The sequence below is a fragment of the Ovis aries genome, chromosome 9 (genome assembly GCF_016772045.2).
Source record: "Ovis aries strain OAR_USU_Benz2616 breed Rambouillet chromosome 9, ARS-UI_Ramb_v3.0, whole genome shotgun sequence".
In the NCBI taxonomy this organism is placed as follows: Eukaryota; Metazoa; Chordata; class Mammalia; order Artiodactyla; family Bovidae; genus Ovis; species Ovis aries.
Window position 1 is genome coordinate 39,133,200 of NC_056062.1, and position 23,884 is coordinate 39,157,083.

The following is a 23,884-nucleotide window of genomic DNA, read 5'->3' on the forward strand; positions in this document are numbered from 1 at the left end:
ATTCCTACTCATGCTTCAAGTAAAAAGTGTCCTTTAACTTTTTAGGGGAATTGTGCCTGAATCAAGGAAAAGAAATCAAAACAATGATTAGTTGAGAATCCCAGTTCTCCTTTTCATTTGCTTTTCCTCCAGTGGTTGAGCAAAAGGAAGCTTGAACACAGGGTTCTTTTCAAACAATAGATCCACCCTAAACCCGGCATAGAATCAGAAAACCCAACTGCCACCCAGGGTCTCTAATTCATGATCAGTGATGGGCAGTTTGCGGTCATGTGCCCTGCATGGGAGACAAGGGGGAGCCCCTCCCCACAGCTATACCAGTTGCACGTTGTGTGATGCAGAGGCCCCCTCCATCCCTCTGAGGGCTGAGCACCCCCACCTGACTTCTGATTACCCCCAAGTCTCTCCTTTCATACCCTCCGGATTGATCGGAAGGAGATCTGTATTATTTCTGCACCATGAGTCACTCTTGGCCCCAATCCTTTTAGCGCTATAAACCTTATTGACATCACAGAACATGGATTATTGGTACATAAACCAGTACCGATAATAATTTTTAGAGCGGCTCATGACAGTCTCAGCAGGATCACATGCCAATTCTGTCATCGTTTTGCTGTTTTGACTACTTCCTTTCCAGCAAATCACAAAGCTACCTGGAGTGCATGAGAATTAATGACTTGTCCTAGGCAGTAAGTTCATTAGTGTTGAGCGAGGAGTAGACTCATGTAATTGAACTTCTAGAACAATGTTCTTTCTTTTTTTAACTATTCTCCAGTTTTATTGACAAAATTCTAAGATATTTTAAGTGTACATCGAGATTTGATGTATTTACATTGTGAAAAGATTTCTCCCACCTAATTAATGAACATATCGGTCACCTCATATACATACTTATATATATTTTTCTTTTTCTGGAGAGGAGTATGAACATTTAAGATCTACTCTGTAGCAAAGTTCAGTTATACAATATGGTATTATCAACCCTAGTCATGATGGTATATATTAGATCCTCAGACCTTATGTAGAATAATGTACTTTCCACTATGCTTAATTCATATATATTCAACAGGCACACACATAATCTGTACTTTATGTCTGACTCTGTACAGGGTGTCCAGGATATAAAAGTGAACAATTAATTCCCAATCTGATAGGAAATTATTTCTCATTTGTTTCCTGCAACCCATGTAAATCCCATGGACAGAGGAGCCTGGCAGGCTACAGTCCACGGGGTTGCAAAGAGTCAGACACAACTGAGCGACTAAACCACTACCACACCACAAATGTGAATAAATATGTGCAAAAAAGTATTTCAGGTGATATGATCAAAGTAAGACTAGAAATGTTTGATTTTACCTGAAAATATCAGAAAAGGTTTGACGGCAAAGATGATTCGTGAGTCTTGTGAGATGAGTGAAATGTATTTTGCATGAACAGAGAGCACATTCTAGGTAGATGAATCAGGTTAACCAGTATCACAAAAATGCCAAGAACAGCCTCGTGTGTTTTGGTAGCTGCAAACAGCTGGGCATAGCACAAGCCTGAGAGGGAAGGGAGGCATTACTCTAAAGGGGAGCAGGGCTAAACGAAGAGGGCAGATTTTACGTCATCCTGGGAATTGAGGCTTTATCCTGTGAGCTGTAGAAGCAATTAAAGGGTTTAACTGTGATCAGATTTGATTTTAAAAAATGGATCTGGCAAAACAGGGGAGATTGGACTGGGAGGGTAGGGGATGAGTAGGGAGTAGAGTTAATTAAAACTGCCCAGGTTCCAGAGGTTTGGGGGTTCGGACCACGGCAATGGCAGTGGGGTGGAAAGATGAGGAAGATAGAAAAGATACTAAGGAAGTAGAGAAGTAGGAGGAAGGGTTTCAGTAGGACTCCCAGGTTCTTCCTTTAAATGAACAGATACATGTTGGTGTCCTTCACTGAAATAATGTTACAGGGACTTCCCTGGTGGTCCAGTGGCTAAGACTCCATGCTCTCAATGCAGGGGGCCCGTGTTTGATCCTTGATCAGGTAACTAGATCTCACTTGCCACAACAAAGATGGAAGATTGCATGTGTTGCAACTAAGACCCTGTGTGGACAAATACATAAATAAATAAAAATAAATATTAAAAATAAAGTGAATTTGTCAACTGAAAAAATAAAAAGATGTTATAGGGGAAATAGTGAGATTAGTTGCTTAAGGAACAAGTAGCTGAATGTGAAACAGTTATAGAAACTTGGAATCAGGGGAGTTCTGGCCAAGAGAAATAGATCTGAAAGTAATCATCTCATAGACAACATTAGAGACAGGAGAATTGATGAGATCCTCCAGAAAGAGTATGCAGAGCAGTGTTTCTCAAATGTGACTCTCTCTCCCCATGTGTGAGAATCAACTGAGGAGACTGTGAAAATGCACAATTTCAGGCCATCCCAGACTCACTGAAGCCAAACTATGTGAAAGGGACTCACTGTATCTTTGGCATTATGAGAAAGATACCTTGCATGAGTCTAACACACCTGGAATTTGAGATCCCCTGCTGTTGGTTCACCCACTCCAGTGTTCTTGCCTGGGGAATCCCAGGGACGGGGGAGCCTGGTGGGCTGCCATCTATGGGGTCGCACAGAGTCGGACACGACTGAAGCGACTTAGCAGCAGCAGGAGCCGCAGCAGCTGTTGGTTCAGGCGATCCAGAGAAAGGGAAAATCCCCTGGAGAAGGAAATGGAAAGGGGAAGCAGAACCAGTAAGATGCGTGTGTGTGTGTATGTGTGTGTGCGTGCACGCACACGTGTGTGGGTAGATAGATAGATAATCTGCCACCTTCCCTGGTGGCTCAGATGGTAAAGAATCCACCTGCAATGCAGAAGACCTAGGTTTAATCACTGGGTTGGGAAGATCCCCTGGAGAAGGGCATGGCAACCCACTCCAGTATTCTTGCTTGGAAAATTCCATGGACAAAGGAGCCTGGTGGGCTGCAGTCCATGGGGTCATAAAGAGTCGGACATGGCTGAGTGGCTAACCACACATGCATAGACAATCAATAGATATATAGGTAAAACAGAAGTGGGGATGGGAACCGCCTGGTGGTCCAGTGGTTAGAACTCCAGGCTTTCATTGCCAAGGGCTCTGACTCAACCTTTTGTGGGCAAATAAAACCTCCACAAGCCACAGTGTATGCATGCTAAGTCACTTTAGTCGTGTCCAACTCTTTGCGACCCTGTGGACTGTAGCCTGCCAGGCTTCTCTGTCCTTGGGATTCTCCAGGCAGGAATACTGGAGTGGGTTGCCATGCCCTCCTCCAAGGGATCGTCCTGACCCAGGGACTGAACCTACGTCTCTTACATCTCCTGCATTGTCAGGCAGGTTCTTTAACACTCAGGCCACCTGGGAACCCCCAAGCCACCAGCTGAGGCCCCCACTCAGAAATAAAAACACACAAAAAAGCAAGGGATTCCAACACAGAGATTCTAGCCTGTTCTCATGGGCTTGGTTGTTTAGGAGAAAGTTATTAGAAAGAGATTCAGTTCAAGGACAGGGCTTTTTTGGTTTATTTGTTTTGTTTTTTATTTTAAAAGGAGCCTTTGCTGTCAGGAAAGAATGGGAATAAGATGCCCATGCAGTCAAGGGCTGACATGATGCTCCCCAGGAGATAGTCATGGAGTAGGACTGGGAGCAAGCCTCATTTCTGTTCAAAAGCCTCGATGACTCAGCTCTCTCTGAACAATGCTTTCCACGATGCCGTCCCAGATTTCTGTTGAGTTGTTTTGCTTGGTGCCCACCTGCATATGCTCTGTGCTCTAGCCAAGGGTTTCATCATCCCCAACCGCAGCCTGAACTCCTGTTCCATGCCTCACTTGTGTTCCTTCCACCTGGAATCCTCCCCCGATCCCTCTTGCTTCTCAGATGAGAAGCAGCGATTAATTCACTGCATAGGGCAACAATCCTGTATCTCTGTCACCCAGGTCACTGCTCGGTTGTCTGGACTCCTCCCTGCTTCATTCATCTTGACTTTCTCAGCTCTTCAAATGCTACACAGGATGGAACATGGTGCCTTACCGACGTCTGCCAGATTTCACTGAAGATGACCTTAGACGGAGGGTGCCCAATTGTGTCACGTAGCCACTAGATATCCAATGTTTACATTAAATAGAATCATTGGTTTAAAAGAATGGAACCAATAGAAAAGCAAAACCTCTCTATTTTTCTGCTACTTGCAGCCAAAATCATCCTGACACAATGCAATGATGTGACATGTATATGTAATACAATCATACCCACGCATGTATATGTAAATCAAGAATACTTAGACACTACATAACAGGAAAGCACAAGGATATAGAAAATTTGCCAAGAATCAAAATAACATTTATATTTTGGCTTATCAGTGTGATTTCACTTATTTTTATTTTTGCCTGTGCTGGGTCTTCACTGCTGTGCAGGCTTTTCTCTAGCTGTGGTGAGCCTCTCTGTAGCGGCGGTGCATGGGCTTCTCATTGAGGTGGCTTCTCTTGTTGCACAGCATGGGCTCCAGGGTGCGGGCTTCAGTAGTTGGGGAGTATGGGCTTAGTAGCTGCAGTTCCCGGGCTCACTGGTTTTGGCACACAGGCTTAGTTGCCCATCAGCATGTGGGATCTTCCCAGACCAGGGATCAAATCCATGTCTCCTGCACTGGCAGGCAGACTCTCTACCTCTGAGCCACCAGGGAAGCCCCCTTTATGTTTTGTCTTGAATGGTATTAGTAGGATTTCATCAGGCAGAGAAGTCAAGGAAGCATAATGCAAATAATCTAGGCTGTGCAAAAACGGTAATTAGATGAAGAAGATGGGCTGTTTGGGGATCAGTGAAAAGTTGAGTATCATTGAAGCATTGTCCAGAAGCAGGAGCAGTCCAGGATGGGAGGCTGAGAATGGGGCAAGACTGATCAACAGTAGAAGCTTGTAAATATAGTTTCAGAACTGACTCTGATAGGTTTCATGGACCATGATAAGGAATTTAGACTCTCATATAAGTAATGTGTAGGAGTCATAGATTATTTTACTGTTATAAAATATACATAACATGAAAGTGATCATTTTAACCAGCAGTCAGATTTTAAATCACATGCTCAAATCTGATAAAATAGTAAATGAATGTTAAGATAACTTTTGTTAAAACATAAATACTAATAAGGTATAATTTTAAGTCAAATAATAAAAATCCCACAAACAAATAGCTCAGATGTGTGGTAGACATGGAGATGTGCTGCCAAGCGCAGGAAAGACGAGCTGCCAGCTGCGGGGTGTGCAGATAGAGATAACACCACTTGTTGGCCACTTTGGGGCTGGTCTCAGCTGCAGAGAGAACCCTGCCTGAGGACAGATGTTTCCTGGGTGTATTAGAATTCTCTAGAGAAACAGAGTCAATAGGATATAGAGATAGAAAAAGATTGTTGTTCAGTTGCTAAGTTGTGTCTGACTCTTTTGGGACCCTCCTCTGTCCGTGGGGATTCTCCAGGGAAGAATACTAGAGTGGGTTGCCATTTCCTTCTTCAGGGGATCTTTCCAGACCAGGGATCAAACCCGCATCTCCTGCATTGGCAGGCAGATTCTTTACCACTGAGCCACCAGGAAAGCCCTGAAAAAGACTGAAATTACACAGCGAGAGACTGGCTTATTACAAGATATTGGCTCACATGATGAGAACCCCATGATCTGCCATCTGCAAGCAGGAAAAACAGTGGTGTCAATTCCAGTCCAAATCACAAGGCCTGGGAACCAGAGGAAGTGATGATCTAAGTCCCAGTCCAAGTACACAAGACCAACATCCCAGCTTCACCACCAGCAGAGACCTCAAATCCACCCCTCCCCCACACCTTTGCTCTATTTGGGTCCTCAGCTGAGGGGACGATGCCCACCCACATGGGGAAGGCAATCTGCCTTACTTACTCTACCAGTTCAAACGCTAATGTCATCCAGAAACACCCCCACAGACACATCCTGAAATAACATTTAGCCAAGTATGCGAGCTCCCCATGTCCCCATCAAGTTGACAAAATTAACTATTACATGGGGGCAACGTGCATCCTGTGCCTGCATAAGGCAGAGGTATCAGGTCCAGTCTTCCATCCAGAAGGATGACGCACAGTGGACACTACATGTCCCAGAGCTGCTACATGGTTCCTGATGCCTGCACTGCAGCTTCTCCATCTGCCCAACGCTGCTTCCACCCCCTTCTTTTTATAGGCACTGATCCCTAGCAAATATACCCCGAACTTGTTCTCCATGTCAGCCTTTGAAGACATGCGTCAGACCTTCCTGATGACCCAGTGGTGAAGAATCAGCCTGCCAATGCAGGGGACACAGGTCTGGTCCCTGGTCTGGGAAGATCCCACCTGCCTCAGGGCAACTAAGCCCGGAAGCTGCAACTACTGAGCCCACACACGTAAAGCCCATGCTCTGCAACAAGAGAAGCCATCGCAATGAGAAGCCCATGCACCACACCTAGAGAGTAGCCCCTCCTCACCACAACTGGGGAAGACCCAGCACACTGGGTCTTCATTGCTGCACATGGGCTGTCTTCTCTGTGTCTGCCTGAACTGTGACAGTGGGGCGCTGGTGAAAGGACTGGAATTTTGAAGACAGACAGACCTAGGGGCGAAACACAGCTCTGGTATTTATCAGCTATATGATGGTGGCATGTATTTCAATCTCAATTTGCTTTCTCATCTGTAAAACATGAATAAAATCTACATACCTTGCAGGGTTGTCCTACACATTAGGAAAAAATGTATGTGATATCCTGGAAAGAGAGGCCCTTGATAAATGCAGCTAATGTCTTTTGGTAAAAAACAGCATTGGGTGTCTGTCAAGGACATGTACAGATTCCTTTATTCAGAGGGGCTGCCTGGCAAGACAATCCTGAGCCAATCCCCTTGTAGAGTCTGACGCCCACAAACAATCCTGGTGCTTGCAAGCACTGGGATGCTCACAGGAATGGTGCATCAAAATTCAAGGATCACACGTTAAGGTCTCCAAATAAATTTTGAAATCCTCCCGTGGCTTGAGATGAGAGGGAACACAGAATACCTATGATTATCCTCGAAATAGTGTGGTGGTAGGTGATCAGCTAACAGTGGACAGGACCAGTCCCTTTTGTAAGACCTGCACTGTGGCACCTCCTGTTAGTTTCTCAGTCACTTGGACTTCTGCAGGGCTTCCCTGGTGGCTCAGCTATAAAGAATCTGCCTACAGTGCATGAAACACAGCAGACATGAGTTCGATCCCTGGATCTGGAAGATCCCCTGGAGGAGCAAATGGCAACCCACTCCAGTATGCTTGCCTGGAGAGTCCCACGGACAGAGGAGCCTGGTAGGCTAGGCCATAGAGTCAAAAAGAGTGGGACATGACGAAAGTGACTGAGCATCCATGCATGCATGGGCCTCAGCAAATCATTTCAACTGCATTTAAGGTTCTGTTCCACAATAACTGGCATATACATATACACATGATTGCAGACAATGATGAGTCCTACGAAGGAAAGTTTCACTGGATGTGGCAGACTTTGGCCCCCAGTGAACCAAACCTTGTGCAGTCTTCTTCCATGTTGACGTTGGTCTGGCCACATAATTAACTGTGACTGTTGGGACATTATATATATGGAACCAGCAGGGGTTTGATGAGTACTTGCTCAATGAGACTGGGCCTCTTTGAATGCACTTTCTTAGAATCCACTTGCCATTCTGGAAATGGATGGTCCCTATGGAGGATCACCAAGGGCCCTGATCAGCAACTCCAACTGAGCTCCCAGCTGGAGTCCAGTGTGATAGGCCGGCCTCGGGACCTTCCAGCTATCTCTGCACTACAGTCAAAGTGTCACAAAGCAGAAGAACCACCGGATCAACCCAAAGAATCATGGGAAATCATAGCCTGTGAGTATTTAATCCACTGAATGTAGTTGTGGTTTGTAATACATCAGTAGACAACAAAAAATGCGAGGCTATGAGAACAAAACCAGGAGCTCCTACCTAGTCTGGAAAATCGGAAGGACTTTCCAGAGGAATTGATCATTCACGTGGACTCTGAAAGAAAAATAAGAGTTCTCTTCCAGACAAGGAGGGCAGGATGCAGGGTGCACAAAGACCTCTGTTTGAAGGAAAGAAGATGCCTTCAAAACTAGAATGCTCAAGAGGGAGGGGATATATGTATACTTACAGCTGATTCATGTTGTTGTACAGCAGAAACCAGCGTAACATTGTAAAGCAATTATCCTCCAACTAAAAATAAAATGGAACTGAGCTCATTTTCCTATGCATCTTCACCTGATTATGAAACATATAGAGGGAATTCCTTGGTGTTCCAGTAGTTATACTCAGGACTTTCACTGCTGTGGCCTGGCTTCAACCCCTGCTTGGAGAACTAAGATCCCGCAAGCCACATAGCCTGGCCAAAAAATAATAATAATAAAATAATTTAAAATGAAGTATACAGAAAGTCAAACATACGTGTACATATGTATTTTATTTATTTTATACAGTACTAGCACATTTAAGAAGTGGTTGAAAGCCCAGAGCTAAAACTGATACGTGTCTTCTTGCTTATTACTACTGACTTGCTGTTATGAGCCATCTGTGACACTGAACACATTGTGCTGGGACCATCTGTAATGTTCCTAATCTAATGGTTTAAAGACGGCTGGTGCTGTCATTAGAAGATCTTAGCACCTCAAAAACATTTGCTGGAAACAGCAAGGTACTGATCCCTTTGGATCCTATCAGATCCTGGAAATGCAGGCATATAAGAGCAGGAAGAAAGGAAGCTGACACTCTACGGCATCCCTTCCAGGGACCAGGACGTTTGACAGACTTGCATACATTCCCTAATCAATCCTCTCAGAAATCTCAGAGGTGGGTTTTATTATTCCATTTTTACTTATTAAAGAAAATAAGGCTTTTAAACATTAACTAACTTGCTTAAGATCACACAGCACTAGAAAGGAAGAACCAGGATTTAAACCCCAGGCTCTCTGCTTCTGAAATCTATAATATCTGTAGCAGCTGTAGCCGGTTGTCTTCCCCAAACCCATTTACCATTCTTTCCACACTTTTGCTCAGATATCCATCTCACCCCCCGAAAGTGTTCTCCATCACCTCCGAGCAATTCTACAAGGTGCAGTGGATAATCAACTGGATGTTCTACAAATTTAATTCAATTCTGACTCTATCTTGACTGGAAAATTCCATGGACAGAAAAGCCTGGCAGGTTACAGCCCATGGGGTCACAAAGAGTCAGACAAGGCTGAGGGGTAACACTTACACTTCTGATCCTCTCTACTTGATGGACAGGCAAGCCTGGCATTTTGTAGTCTATGGGGTCGAAAAGAATTGGACATGACTGAGCGACTGAACTGAACTGAACTTGGAGAAACCATTACATCCCAAGGTTAACAGCTCAGTCCCACCAGATTCCCCAACTTGAATTACTGCCAATCTCAAGTCCAGGGGCCTCCTGCTGACCCACGAGTAATAAATGAGTTCCCAGAAAGCCAAGAGGTCCTTGGGTCTGATAATTTTTAGAATGACTCACAAAGTTCAGAGAAACATTTGCTTAACATTTACCTGGCTTTTATAAAAGGATACTACTTTAAAAAAAAAAAAGGATACTACTCAGGAACACCCAGATGAAAAAGGGGCACTCTCCCCATCCCCTACCCTCCCAGCATCTCCATGTGTTCACCAACCCAGAAGCTCATCAATGTCTCATTGTTCAAAAGATTGGGATTGACATATATATATACTACTACTACGATATATAAAAATCTTCCCTGGTGGCTCAGCTGGTAAAGAATCTGCCTGCAATGCAGGAGACCTGGGTTTGATCCTCGGGTTGGGAAGATCCCCTGGAGAAGAGAAAGGCTACCCACTCCAGTATTCTGGCCTGGAGAATTCCATGCACTGTATAGTCCATGGAGTCACAAAGAGTCAGACACAACTGAGCAACTGTCACTTCACTTCACTTCATGTATAAAATAGATGACTAATGAGAGTCTACTATATAGCACAGTGATCTCTACTCAATGCTCTGTGGTGGCCTAGCTTCCCAGGTGGCACATTGGTAAAGAATGTACCTGCCAATGCAGGAAATGCAAGAGATATGGGTTCAATCCCTGGGCTGGGAAGATCCCCTGGAGCAGGAAATGGCAACCCACTCCAGTATTCTTGCCTAGGAAATCCCATGGGGGAGCTACAGTCCATGGGTTGCAAAGACTGAGGACTGAGCACATGCTCACATACCTGTATGCATACAGCTGATTCACTTTGCTGCACGGCAGAAACTAATATAACTTTGTAAAGCAATTTCTATTCCAAAGAAAATTAAAAACAACAACAACAAAAATTTACATAGAGCTCAATCTGCAGCACCCTCTCCCTTTCCTAGAGGTTTGTGGGTGGGCCTGAAAGTTCCAACCATTTTAATCACTCAGTCTTTCTGGTGACCATCCCAATCCTGAGGCTATGCAGGGACACAGCTTTAAGTCATCGCATTAGCTTAAAATCCCAGGTGATCAAAAAAGAAGTTCTTTATGGATAACAATGGCTTCCCTGGTGGCTCTGACAGTAAAGAATCTGCCTGCAATGTGGGAGACCTGGGTTCAATCCTTGGGTTGGGAAGATCCCCTGGAGGAGGGCATGGCAACCCACTCCGGTATTCTTGCCTGGAGAATCCCCATGGACAAAGGAGCCTGGCAGTCTACAGTCCATGGGGTAGCAAAGAGTCGCATGGGGTGGCAAAGAGTGTGTGCGTGACTAAGCAAGCACACACACACACACACACGCACACACACACACACAAAACACACACACACACACACACACATGAATAACAAAGGACTCTCTGATCACTCGGGAAATTCCAAGGGTTTTAGGAGCTATGTGCCATGAATGGAGACAAACCAAAAGTATTTCTTATTATACCCCAGCTCTATAAGATGCCAGTGACGTTCAAGGGTGGTATCTACAGCAGTATTTCTTAGCACCAGGCACAATGCTATTTGGGGCTGGGCAACTCTTTGCAGAACTGTCTCAGGCATCTTGGGGTGTTCTGCACCCCTAACTTCCTCTTGTAGTTGTTCTAGCAACCTAAAATGCCCAACACACACTTGAATGCTAAAGCTCTGCTTGAGCAACTGGTCCAGAGGGAGCACGGTGCTTCCTGTGAATGACTGTTCAGGAACTCACCCAGTGGTTGGTAAGCCAATGGAATGGAATTTCTCTGCCACAGGACATGGTCCAGGAATAAGTATGCAGTTTGGGTCAATGAAGTGTAAACGGAGGTCTGCTAGGGAGTTCTCTGGAGAGAGTACATCTGGAAGAAATAGATTTTTTTTACCCTGGAAATTTTCTTGTAAAACTTTTTGCTCCTCTCTGGAGTTTTTCTGTTGAGCGAGGGCTATAAATCACCTGTATTCCTTACATCAATAATAAATCTCAAAATGTTGATTTTCTGTTGTTTACCACAGCAAGTAACCTACCTGATATAATATCTTTCTTAGGCTCTTAGGTCCTGCTGTCTCTCTGTAAAGAACATGCCCCTCGGATGAGGGGATCTTTATTTGTATTAACTCTAGTTGAAATTCAACATTTTATTCAGTTATGATTGTTGCCAACACTATGGTATATTAGCAGTATCTATGGCTTTGTCACTAACAGGAATATGGATATTGTCACCAACAGTACAATCAATACGAATATCTCGTATCATTTACACACATCCCAGCTGCTAAGTTATGGTCATTATTAGATCTCTTCTTAGATCTTGGTTTTTAATATATTTATAAAGAAGTGCACATATTACTCTAACAGGAATTTATTTGGGGAATATTTTAATACAATTCTAATGTAATTTTTTTCCTATAATCCTTATTTTTTATACCTTTTAAAGCATTATTCTGAGCAGTTATCCATGAACTTTACTTGAATACTAATGGGATCTACTGCTAAAAGAAAAATGAAAACACCAAAACACCATGTTTCCTAATTTTAAAAATCTTTCTGATTACTGCTTTTCAGTTCAGTTTCGATGCTCAAGTTACAGAGCCCACTGTACCATTTTTTTCTTAGCATCAGAACTACATATGACAGACATTACAACCATTGGGTTTTACAGCAAGCATTCACCTAAGAACTTAGGTGTAAGTTTGTGCCCTGAGAATTAATGTTAACAATTCAACATGTTAACAATGATGACAACCACGTAGTGATAACACACAGATAGCTTCACATGCCCAAGGTGCTGCACGGTCATCCTATGATTCTGATGCTATTTTTCCCATTCTACAGACTAAGGAACTCAAGTACAGATGGGATCTTTTTCCCATTCTACAGACTAAGGAACTCAAGTACAGATGGGATCGATGTCTTTGGTAGGTCAGATGGCAGGTAATTAATGAGTTGGGGGCTTAATATACTGCAAAATGAAGTTACAGGAGAGACTTAAAAATACAGGTTGAATCCTGGGGACAGAACTTGATGGTAATTTGATTGAATCAGCTAAGTCCTTCAGAAGGAGGATTAGTCAGTCTTAGAGACTCAAAAAATGAAAATCTTGGAGATAAAAATTGATATTCTCTATTGAAATATTATAGATTTCCTGGTGGCTCAGAAGGTAAAGAATCTACCTTTGGTGCAGGAGACCTGGGTTTGATCCCTCGGTTGGGAAGATCCCCTGCAGAAGGGAATGGCAACCCACTCCAGTATTCTCACCTGGAGAATTCCATGGACAGAGGAGCTTGGTGGGCTACAGTCCATGGGGTGGCAAAGAGTCAGACTCGACTGAGCAACTATACTTTCACTTTCACTGAAACGTTACTTAGGGGAGTTTTTGACTCATCCAAGTATTTGGTACTTGAGTAAGGCCATTAGGGTTGAAAAGAGTTGGACACAACTAAGAGACTGAGAGCCCAGGCATAAGGGCATTGGACCAGGTTTACAAATGCTTTTGGAGGCCAAATGGATACAGCTTTCAGATCAGAATGAGACATCAGGGTATAGTCGGGCTGAAGAAATGAGTGAGAGAATGAAAGGCACTAGGAGTCACAGATTCTTGTCCCCAGAAAGGCCATCCCAAACATAAGATGAATGTTTCATGTTCCCTCTGCTTAAAGTCATCAAATATTTCCATACATTTTACTCTTTGTCTAGGATAAGAAAAAATTAGTGGCATTAATTTTATGTATTCCCATCTCCGGGAGAGTGATTTCTCATTGCAATTGACATTCTACTTTTAAAAATCAGATTCATAAACTAGGTTAAAGTGAGCCATTTCTGAAAGATGGATTCACTCTTGATGTGCAGAGAAATCAGGTTTCTAAGCCTGATTTACTATATATACCATCCTGTGAGTTCTCTTGGGACAGTGAATATAACCCTTTTTCATGAACATAAAGCTTTCATCAATTCCTTGTGGAGGACAAATATGTTTTTCTTACGTGTTATATGCTAATGACTTCTAAATTTGTATGCGGAGGTCAGAACTCTCATTAGACCCACACAACCAGCTTCCCCTAGCACTGTCACTTACTAGCTATCATGATATGAGAAATTACTTAATCTCTTTAAGCCTCAGTCCCTTTTTCCATCAAAAAAATTTTTTTCTCTGTATATTTATTTTGTATTTTTTTAGCTATAGTATCAGAACTTGGAAATTTAGGTTAAAGAGTTTGTATGTATTAAAGCATTTTGATACTCATTTCACCATCTTTGTAAAACTCAATTTGCCCTTTCAAGTTTTACAAAAGAATTCTCACTTTCTCACATTTTTTTTCATTTCTGATTATTATTGTTTTTCTTTAAATAAGTATTTAAATAAAAAAATACTATCAGTGGGATTAATATATACATACTACTATGTGTAAAACAGATAACCAACAAGGAACTATACAGAACAGGGAACTATATTAATATTTGTAACAACTTGTAGGGAAAAAGAATCTGAAAAAGAACATATGCATGTATAACTGAACCACTTTGCAGCACACCAAGAAACAACACAACATTGAAAGTCAATTATACTCCAATTTAAAATAAAACTCTCAGGGTAAAATGCAAAAAATAAAAATACGTAAATTAAAGGCTTCCAGGTTTGTTAAGATTAGATGATTTGGGTGGTTTGTTACACATTTTCAATTGTATTAAATGTATGTGAAGTTTAACAATAATTGTCAGATACTTAATAGATACACAGAACATACATATAGTTAACATATAATAGAAGATCTGGTTCTCTTCCAACATCATCATCACCATCCTCGGCAAGAACTAGCTAACTTGGATCTGCCTGGGAGAAACCACCACCATCCACCACCGTGGTGAACTTCACAGTAAACCAGATCCGGGCCATTATGGACAAGAAAGCCAACATCAGGAACACGGGTGTCATCACCCACGTGGATCATGCCAAGTCTACTCTGATGGACTTCCTGATGTGCAAGGCGGGTATCATTGTCTCTGCCCGGTCTGGGGAGACCTGCTTCAGGAACACCCGGAAGGATGAGCAGGAGTGTTCCATCAGCAAGTCAATGGCCATCTCCCTTTTCTACAAGCCTTCAGAGAACAACTTGAATTTCATCAAGCAGAACAGGGATGGCTCTGGCTTCCTCATCAACCTCATCAACTCCCCTGGGCATGTGGACTTCTCCTCAGAGGTGACAGCTGCGCTCCGTGTCACCGACAGCACCTTGGTGATGGTAGACTGTGTCTCGGGCATGTGTGTGCAGACAGAGACGGTTCTGTGCCAGGCTGTCGCCGAGGGCATCAAGCTGGTGCTAATGATGAACAAGATGGACTGGGCCCTGCTCGAACTGCAGCAGGAGCCCAAGGAGCTCTACAAGCCCTTCCAGCACATTGTGGAGAACATCAACGTCATCATCTCCACCTATGGCAAGGGCGAGAGTGGCCCCATGGGCAATATCATAACCAACCCTGTCCTCAGTACTGTTGGCTTCGGGTCTGGCCTCCACAGTTGGGCCTTTACCCTGAAGTAGTTTGCAGAGTTGTATGTGGCCAAGTTTGTTGCCAAAGGTGAAGGCCAGCTGGGGCCTGCTGAGCGGGCCAAGAAGGTGGAGGACATAATGAAAAAGCTGTGGGGAGACTGGTACTTTGATCCACCCACCAGCAAGTTCAGCAAGTCAGCCAACAGCTCAATGATAAGAAGCTGCCGCCAATGTTCTGCCAGCTCATCCTGGACCCCATCTTCAAGGTGCCTGATGCAATCACGAACTTGAGGAGATAGCAAAACTAACTGGAAAACCTAGACATCAAGTTGGACAGCAAAGATAAGGATAATGAGGGCAAATCACTTCTGAAGGCTGTGATGCACTGCTGGCTGCCTGCTGGGGACACCCTGCTACAGATGATCACCATCCATCTGCCCTCCCCTGTGACGGTCCAGAAGTACCATTGTGAGGTCCTGTATGAGGGGCCCCCAGGCGATGAGGCAGCCATGGGCAATAAAAGCTGTGATTCCAAAGGCCCTCTCATGATGTACACTTCCAAAATGGTGCCAACCTCTGACAAAGGTCGGTTCTATGCCTTTGGCCAGGTCTTCTCAGAGGTAGTGTACACTGGCCTGATGGTCTGCATCATGGGGCCCAACTCCGGGGAGAAGGAGGACCTGTACCTGAAGCCAATCCAGAGGACAATCCTGATGATGGGCTGTTATGTGGAGCCCATCGAGGATGTGTCTTGTGGCAACATCATGGGCCTGGTGGGCATGGACCAGTTCCTGGTGGAGACCGACACCATCACCACCTTTGAGCATAGCCACAACACATGGGTGATAAAGTTCAGTGTGAGCCCTGTGGTCAGGGTCATTGTGGAGGCAAAGAACCCAGCCAGCCTGCCCAAGCTGGTGGAGGGCCTGAAGCAGCTGGCCAAGTCGGACCCCATGGTGCAGTGTACCAGCGAGGAGTCCAGGGAGCACATCATCATGGGAGTCTGGGGAATTGCACTTGGAGATATGCCTCAAGGACGTGGAGGACCATGTCTGCATCCCCATCAAGAGAAATCTGACCCAGTTGTCTCATACCAGAAGGCTGTCAGCGAGCAGTCGAACATGCTCTGCCTGTCCAAGTCCCCCATCAAGCACAATAGGTTTTACATGAAGGCATGGCCCTTCCCCAATGGCCTGGCCAAGGACATCGACAAGGGCAAGGTGTCTGTCCGCCAGGAGCTCAAGCAGGGAGCCCACTACCTGGCCGAGAATTATGAGTAGGATGTGGCCAAGGCCCGCAAGATCTGGTGCTTTGGCCCTGACGGCAAGGGCACCAGCATCCTCACGGACATCGCCAAGGGCATGCAATACCTCAGTGAAATCAAGGATAGTGTGGTGGCTGGCTTCCAGTGGGCCACCAAGGAGGGGGTGCTATGCGAGAAGTACATGTGGGGCGTGTGCTTTGGTGTTCACGATCTGACACTGCATACTGATGCCATCCACTGTGGGGGTGGCCAGAACATCCCCATGGCCTGGTGCTGCCTGTACGCCAGTGTGCTGACCGCCCATCCCCGGCTCGAGGAGCCCATCTACCTTGTGGAGATACAGTGTCCAAAACAAGTGGCTGGTGGTATCTATGGTGTCCTGAACAGGAAGCGGGGCCACGTCTTCGAGGAGACCCAGCTGGCTGGCACCCCCATGTTTGCAGTGGAAGGCCTACCTGCCTGTCAATGAGTCCTTTGGCTTTACTACTGACCTGAGGTCCAACACGGGTGGCCAGGCCTTCCCCCAGTGTGTGTTCGACCACAGGCAGATCCTGCCTGGCGACCCCTTCAAAAACACCAACTGCCCAGTCAAGTGGTGGTGGAGACACGCAAGCACAAATGCCTGAAGGAAGGCATCCCAGCCCTGGACAACTTCCCAGACAGGTTGCAGGCAGCCTCCAAGCAGCCAGCCACCTGGTGGCATCGGCGCAGCCCCCGCGCCCAGGGACGGGTAACCACAGCAACAAGCCCCCACATTCTCCACGACACCTTGAGGCTGTCCAGACCTGGTAACACTCTGCATGACAGGTTTCTGGGGCCCACTTCATGCCAACGCTCAACATGAAGACTTGATGCCATTTCTTTTGATATTTATTTCCAGATTTCAGGGGCAACAGAAGTGCCCTTACAGCAGGGACTGATCTGGCTGGTGGGGATGGGGGAGGGGATGGGACAACCAATACATTTTGTTGAGAGGGAAACTTAGTGTCCAAAAAAAAGTTTAAAATAAATGCATTAAGAGGTTTAAAAACAAAACTAAAAGAACCACAAGTCTCTACCAGACACTTGAAAAAAGCATTTGGCCCCAATAACCATAACCAGCTATATGGTATTTCTGCCTGGAGCTCAGACCACTCCCCTAAGCTCCAGACCCAAATGTCCAGCTGTTCATTTGAGCAACTAGGATACAGCAGAAGTGATTTCCAAGGATAGGTCATGAAAGATACTGAGGTTTTGGCTTCCTGCTCACTCTCTCACCTCCCTCCCACTGGGAGAAATCAGCCTCCATGTCACAAAGATAGTAAGCAGTTCTCTGGGAGGTCCACATCGTAAAGAACTAGGGCCTCAGTCATGTGCATGAGCCACCTTGGAAATAAACCATCCAGCCCTAGTCAAGCCTTCAGGTGTCTGTAGGCTACAGATCTGGCTGAGAGATTAACTGAAACCCCGTGAGAAAACTCCAAGCCAGGGCCACTGAGCTAAGCTGCTCCTAGATTTCTGATGTGCAAACTGTGTGTGAGAATAAATGTTTATTGCTGTTTTAAGGTTATACCATAGTTTTTAAAATCTATTTATTTGAAGAAATTGTTGAGAATTGATCCCCAGATTCCTTAAACTGAGAAATTTAAAACAGTAAAAGTGCAGCAATGATTCTTAGGCAAGTCTAAATTAACCTTGCAGATTTTTAAACGTGAGTCTTTAGAGGCAATCTCAATTTTGGAAGAAAAGATTTATTCTTTTAGTAACTTTTTTAAATCAAAAAGCTGGAAGAAATAGACTTCTATTTTCTCCATTTTAGAAGTGAAAATGTGACTCTTTGATATCGTTTTCCTCTCTCACTCCATGTGTTGAATATTCTGATAATGAGATCGCTAGATGCAGAGATAAAGGGTACAGAGGAGGACAGTGTTAGTCACTCAGTCATGTCCGACTCTTTGAGACCCCAAGGACTGCAGCATGCCAGGCTCCTCAGTCCATGGAATTCTCCAGGCAAAATACTGGAGTGGGTTGTCATTCCTTTCTCCAGGGGATCTTCCTGATACAGGAGGAAGGGGAAGTGGAAGAAGGTTGACATGTGATCTCATAGTTCCTGGCACCCATCTCTAACAAAAGATATCAGGGACAGAAGGTTTTCTGTGTCCACATCTCCCATTGGGACATAGCTAGCTTATCATGTCCTCAAAAATGGAGAGAAATGGTTTTCCCTTTATCAAAATTTAAAGACCTTTATGGGTAATGATTAAAATAAATTGAAGTACTCATGGGAGTGATAATTGGTTCTCTCTTCGCACTACATGAGGTATATGTCTCATGTTTCCTCATTCTTATAATGATCCTGACTTTTCCAAAATAAGGGTCCCTACTAATAAACACAGGACATAGAACATAGCAAGGATAAGTGGAGGGAAGGGTTTGAAGTAATTGCATGGTCTAGTCTCTGCTGACAAAACCCACCAATGCAGAGAGTAAAATACCGCTGACATTAATGCGGTTCTGTAAGGGTCAGTCTTCTAATGTACTTAGATACATTTGCAGAAAATCATTCAACTGAGATTTGGTACATAGACTTTCTACCAGGAATAACATACTTTTCAGAGTTCCCTCACATCTACCTCCCAGCAATTCTATTAGCAGCTGGAATTATTATTTCTATTGAGTATATGACAAAAATTCTCAGGGTCAGCTTGTTGGTGGCAAGAAAGACTATAATTTAGACCTCCTGGAATCTAATATAGGGCCTTTCCCCAGGCCACTGTTAAGGACTTAGAAAAGTGGGTAATTTAAGAACACAATTTTGGTTGAGCTTATTATGAGCTTATTATTATTCTAATATTCACTGTTTCTCTCATTCACGCACCTACATAGATCCCGTTCTATCATTAATGTTAAGTCCACTGATTAAAAAAACTAACCTACAAACAAAGTTTGAGCAAGCTCCGGGAGATGGTGAAGGACAGGGAAGCTGGGCATGCTGCAGTACACGGGGTCGCCGAGTCAGATACGGCTGAGCAACTGAACAACATATAAAAGAAAGTTTCTTCACTCACTTGCACACACTTTGATTAAGGATGTGAATTTGCGATCATTCCATTTTGTCTCTTCAAGTAAACCTTTAAAGAAGGAGCAGAATGGAATGGAAGAGAGAAAACGGTCATCTTTGGCTTTGACAAGTGGTCACAAATAGGTCACAAGTACAAAAGTAAGATAGGGAGTACTAAATGTGTTACCCAGCAAGAATAAAAATGGCTGATGCGATGGGTAAGGTGAATGAAGTACAGTGGAGAGGGCTGTTGAAGCATTTGGAATGATTAGGTTTAAAGCAGTAACCATGAAAGATAATGTCCTTTGAGGCTCAGTTTAGATGGCTCTCCTGTAAAATCTACCCTTATTTCCCAGAACAAAATTCTGTCTTCTAAGATAACACTGTACCTCTCCCGTTAGCCTTCATCAAGCCAAAACTACCCAAGACTTAGCACAAAGAGACTCTAATCTTCCTCCAGGCAGTGTCTTAGTTGGGTTTATTTAACTCCTACAGTTCTTAGTGATGAGTTGGAGGTAAAGGACAGGCAGAGGATGAAGGGAAGGCAGAAATGACTTCAGTGTTGAGTTAGCGTCTCCTTCGATCTTGACACTTTGCTAGACATTGCACTTGCGTCATCTCATGAGGAATCTAAGGCTTAGAGAGTTTAGTAATTTATCCAATATCACTCAACTGATAGGAGATAAATTCAGGATTTGAACCTCTTTCTTCCTCCAAAACTGGTACTGAGCTTATTAGTATTTGCAGGAAAATTAGTTCTGGCGTGGTGTTTAGAAATGGCTGAAAGCATTTCACCGTGGTTCTTAATTATTTCTGGGTCATGGACTCATGCAGGGATCTCTCCCATAATATTACATATATGCAAATACACACAGCATTGTGCATACCATTTCACAAGGATCACACGGCTCCCAGAGCGCATCAAGGGCTAGCCAAGGAAACCATGGAAACCAAAGTAAGACCCTATGATGACAGTACTCCAAACCACTCTTCTCCTATCCTATTCCCCCCTACCTCTCTTCCCACAGTCTGAGAGCCATCAAAACCAGAGAAAGTTTAAACACATGAAAAGTTTGATTGGGAAGAGCAAATTCAAAATTCTAATGTAATGCTCTACTTAAAAATGTTGTGGAAAATTTGAACAAGGAGACCTTGGAGAATGTAGACTATCTTTAAATTTCATAGTCATGATCTTCAGATCACATGTGAGGTAAGACTGAGAGATGAGATTATCAGAATTCATCCTCAGGGGAGTGAAATAGCTGAAAATAAACTGAATGGAAAATCCTAGGAAGTATCCTATGAATTAAGGGAAGAACGGTTTATTTCTATCATTTTTGCTAAGAAATTTTTCTTGAAAAATGTCTTTGGATTTTGGGGGCTAAATAAAATATTTGAGATGAAGTTTGTGTGGTTTTTATTTATACTCTGTATTATTTAAAAGAGAATTCAAGATAGCATATAGGCTTAGAGAAAATAAAATAAAATATGAATTACACATAGAAGAAAATAAACGTAGAGACATAAACTAGAGAGACAGGAGTGGAGCTGATTTTATAACATGAATTTATATACTGATAAGGCCTCTACTTCCTCAAGGTAATTTTTAAAAATTATGCAGCACTAAGGGTTTCTCCAGTACTTTGGCTACCTCATGCGAAGAGTTGACTCATTGGAAAAGATTCTGATGCTGGGAGGGATTGGGGACAGGAGGATGAGATGGCTGGATGGCATCACTGACTCGATAGACGTGAGTTTGAGTGAACTCTGGGGGTTGGTGATGGACAGGGAGGCCTGGCGTGCTGCGATTCATGGCATCGCAAAGAGTCAGACATGACTGAGACTGAACTGAACTGAACTGAAGGGTTTCTCATATTAAGTATACATTTTTCAGAATTTACAAAATACCTTCATATACATTATCTCATTTGATCCAAAACTGGAAAGGCAATAATTTTGAGGCAATTATTCTTTACATTGTCCAGAAAAGAAAACCGAGGCTCAGGGAGGGACTTGGAAAATCTAGTCCTTGTGTTTTCAATGCCACTGATTGTTACAATTCCTGCGGACCAGTAACTGATGCCTCTCAGTTCTGTGGAAGAACAACAAACACTTGATTCCTGTGGCCACGACATCTTCATGAGAGGATTACGACCTCTTTACAGGTGCCTTAGATCTGGAGATGGACAGACATAAAACTGAAGGACTTCAGACTTGGAATAGACCTTTCAGGTAACTTGATCACTTCATTGATGAGTGCATCAAAACTCTCTAGGAAGCCAAAAGATTTGCCACAATCATTCTATCTGTTTGTGGTAGGGCCAGGGTCAAAGGCAGGTTTCCTGAATCCTCTTTACACTTCATTGCCTCTATAGCTCCATACATACCCTTTCTATAATTTTTTTTACATATGCAATTCTGACCTTTCTTTCCCCAGTTCCCCTTGTGTTCACTGAGTAAACTGCCGCATGCCAACTACCCGGCTACCAACCCCTGGTAGCCCCCGCATGACCTGACACCAGTGACTTTTCCCATTGCTCACTTCCTGTAACTGCATGGGAATGCTTTTGGTTGTAAGGACGCTAGACCTTTGGGTAACATCCTCACAGAGTGGTCTTGTGCAGACTATGGATAAAGAACATACTTTTGGGAACAGCAGGGAACTGAGTCTCTTCTGGAAGGCGGGGACTTTCTAAGTGTCTGTTGTCAGGAAAGATTTGAGTGAAGGCACTCAGACAGGAGGGACAAAATGACCTTTGAAATTCCAGAGGACTCGAGCAGAGACCGTCTCTTCCACCTCCCAAACCAAAGATAAGTGAACCAGGTTATGAAATGCCTGGTAATTTTTCATGTCAAATTTTTGAGTGCTATCTCTGAAAACCACTTCCAAACACTGAAGAAAAATCCCTCTGAGCTGATGTTTGGAAAGGCCATTCAACCACATACCAGTGAACCACTGCCAGCCCCACATGAAGGTGGCAGTAGAATGACAGATTTCAAAAGGGAGAGGAAAGTATTAGGCAACAGGAACCAGGGCCACTGTCTCCCAGTCACTTCTGCCCTAACAACAACTCTCCTTCCACTGCCAAGGGCAGAAGCCATGGGTTAGCAAATGAGCTCCCTTAGGCAACTTTGAATTCCCTCAACAGATTCAGGACCTCTGCACATTGTTTCTTGCGCCTAAATTTCAGTTCCCTTCCAGACCTTTTGTCCTTTTGACAAACTCTTACTCATCCTTCATATGTCTAGTTCAGAGATGATATACTTTCGATAACCTATTCTGACACTATCCTATTCTCCATCTCCTCTTCCAAAATCTGTGCTCTTTTAGAACAGACTCTGCTTTTAGTTCCAATGCCTAGCAGTGCAGGAAATATAGTATGTACTTGGTGTTAGTTGAATGAATCAAGAAGTCATTGTGTTCTTTTGAGTGCATTTTTCAATAGGTAATTCATGAGCACTGAAAATCCAAACTGCACTCGAAAAACTCAGTGAAAAGTAGAAGTGAGCTCACTTAGTCATGTCCGGCTCTGCGACCCCATGGACTGTAGCCGGCCAGGCTCCTCCATCCATGGGATTCTCCAGGCAAGAACACTGGAGTGGGTTGCCATTTCCTTTTCCAAGGGAACTTCCCGACCCAGGGATCGGATCTCCCCCCAACTATACTCCCTCCGACCCTTGGTCCCAGTTGTGTCCTTTCAGACTATGTACATAAGGGTATTTAAGTGTATTCCTGTCATTTTTCTACACAATAGTAAAAATAAAGTTATATTTGCATAACAATACAGCTTATATACAAATATATATATCACTTATTACATATAATAGCTGTATCTATAAATACATATAGCATGCTGCTGCTGCTAAATCGCTTCAGTGGTGTCCGACTCTGTGCTACCCCATAGATGGCAGCCTACCAGGCTCCTCCTTCCCTGGGATTCTCCAGGCAAGAATACTGGAGTGGGTTGCCATTTCCTTCTCCAATGAATGAAAGTGAAAAGGGAAAGTGAAGTCGCCCAGTCGTACCCGACTCTCAGCGACCCCATGGACTGCAGCTCGCCAGGCTCCTCCGTCCATAGGATTTTCCAGGCAAGAGTACTGGAGTGGGGTGCCATTGCATAAGTATATATTTATAGACTGAGTCCTGTGCCTTATTTTCACTTGGCAGAAGACAGGCTTTTTCTTCCTTTTAATTAAGACAACGCAGTATTCCACCGTAGGGGTACACCAAGGTTCCCCTCACATTCCCTGATTTAGGGTTTCAAATTTACACTTCCATTATTTTCACTGTCAAAACCCCGCCCCCCAGTGCAGAAATACCCTCGCCCTCAAACCCCTCCCCCCCGCCCGCCGTCCCAGCGGCTCCATCATTTTCAAACCCCTGGTCACGAGCCCAGGGCAGGCCCAGCGCCGAAAGCGATCTCCGCCTTCCACCACGTACCCCGCGTCCCCGCCGCAGAGCGGAAGGACGCGGCCCAGCGCGCGTCGCGGCGACGGAGCCACCCGGCCCCTCCCCTCCCCTAGCGTCTCTCGGTCGCCGGCGTCGCCCGCTCAGAAGGGCCGGAAGGACCGGCGCCCGGCCTTGCCCGGTTCGGGGTGGACCAGGAGGATGGGCGCGGCCGGTTAGGCGC

At 44.3% G+C, this 23,884-nt stretch overlaps 1 pseudogene; it reads left to right on the forward strand.

The window, feature by feature from the left end:
• Nucleotides 1-4,029: 4,029 nt before the first annotated feature.
• Nucleotides 4,030-23,880, forward strand: LOC101110603 (elongation factor 2-like; annotated as a pseudogene).
• The last annotated feature ends 4 nt before the right edge of the window (nt 23,881-23,884 follow it).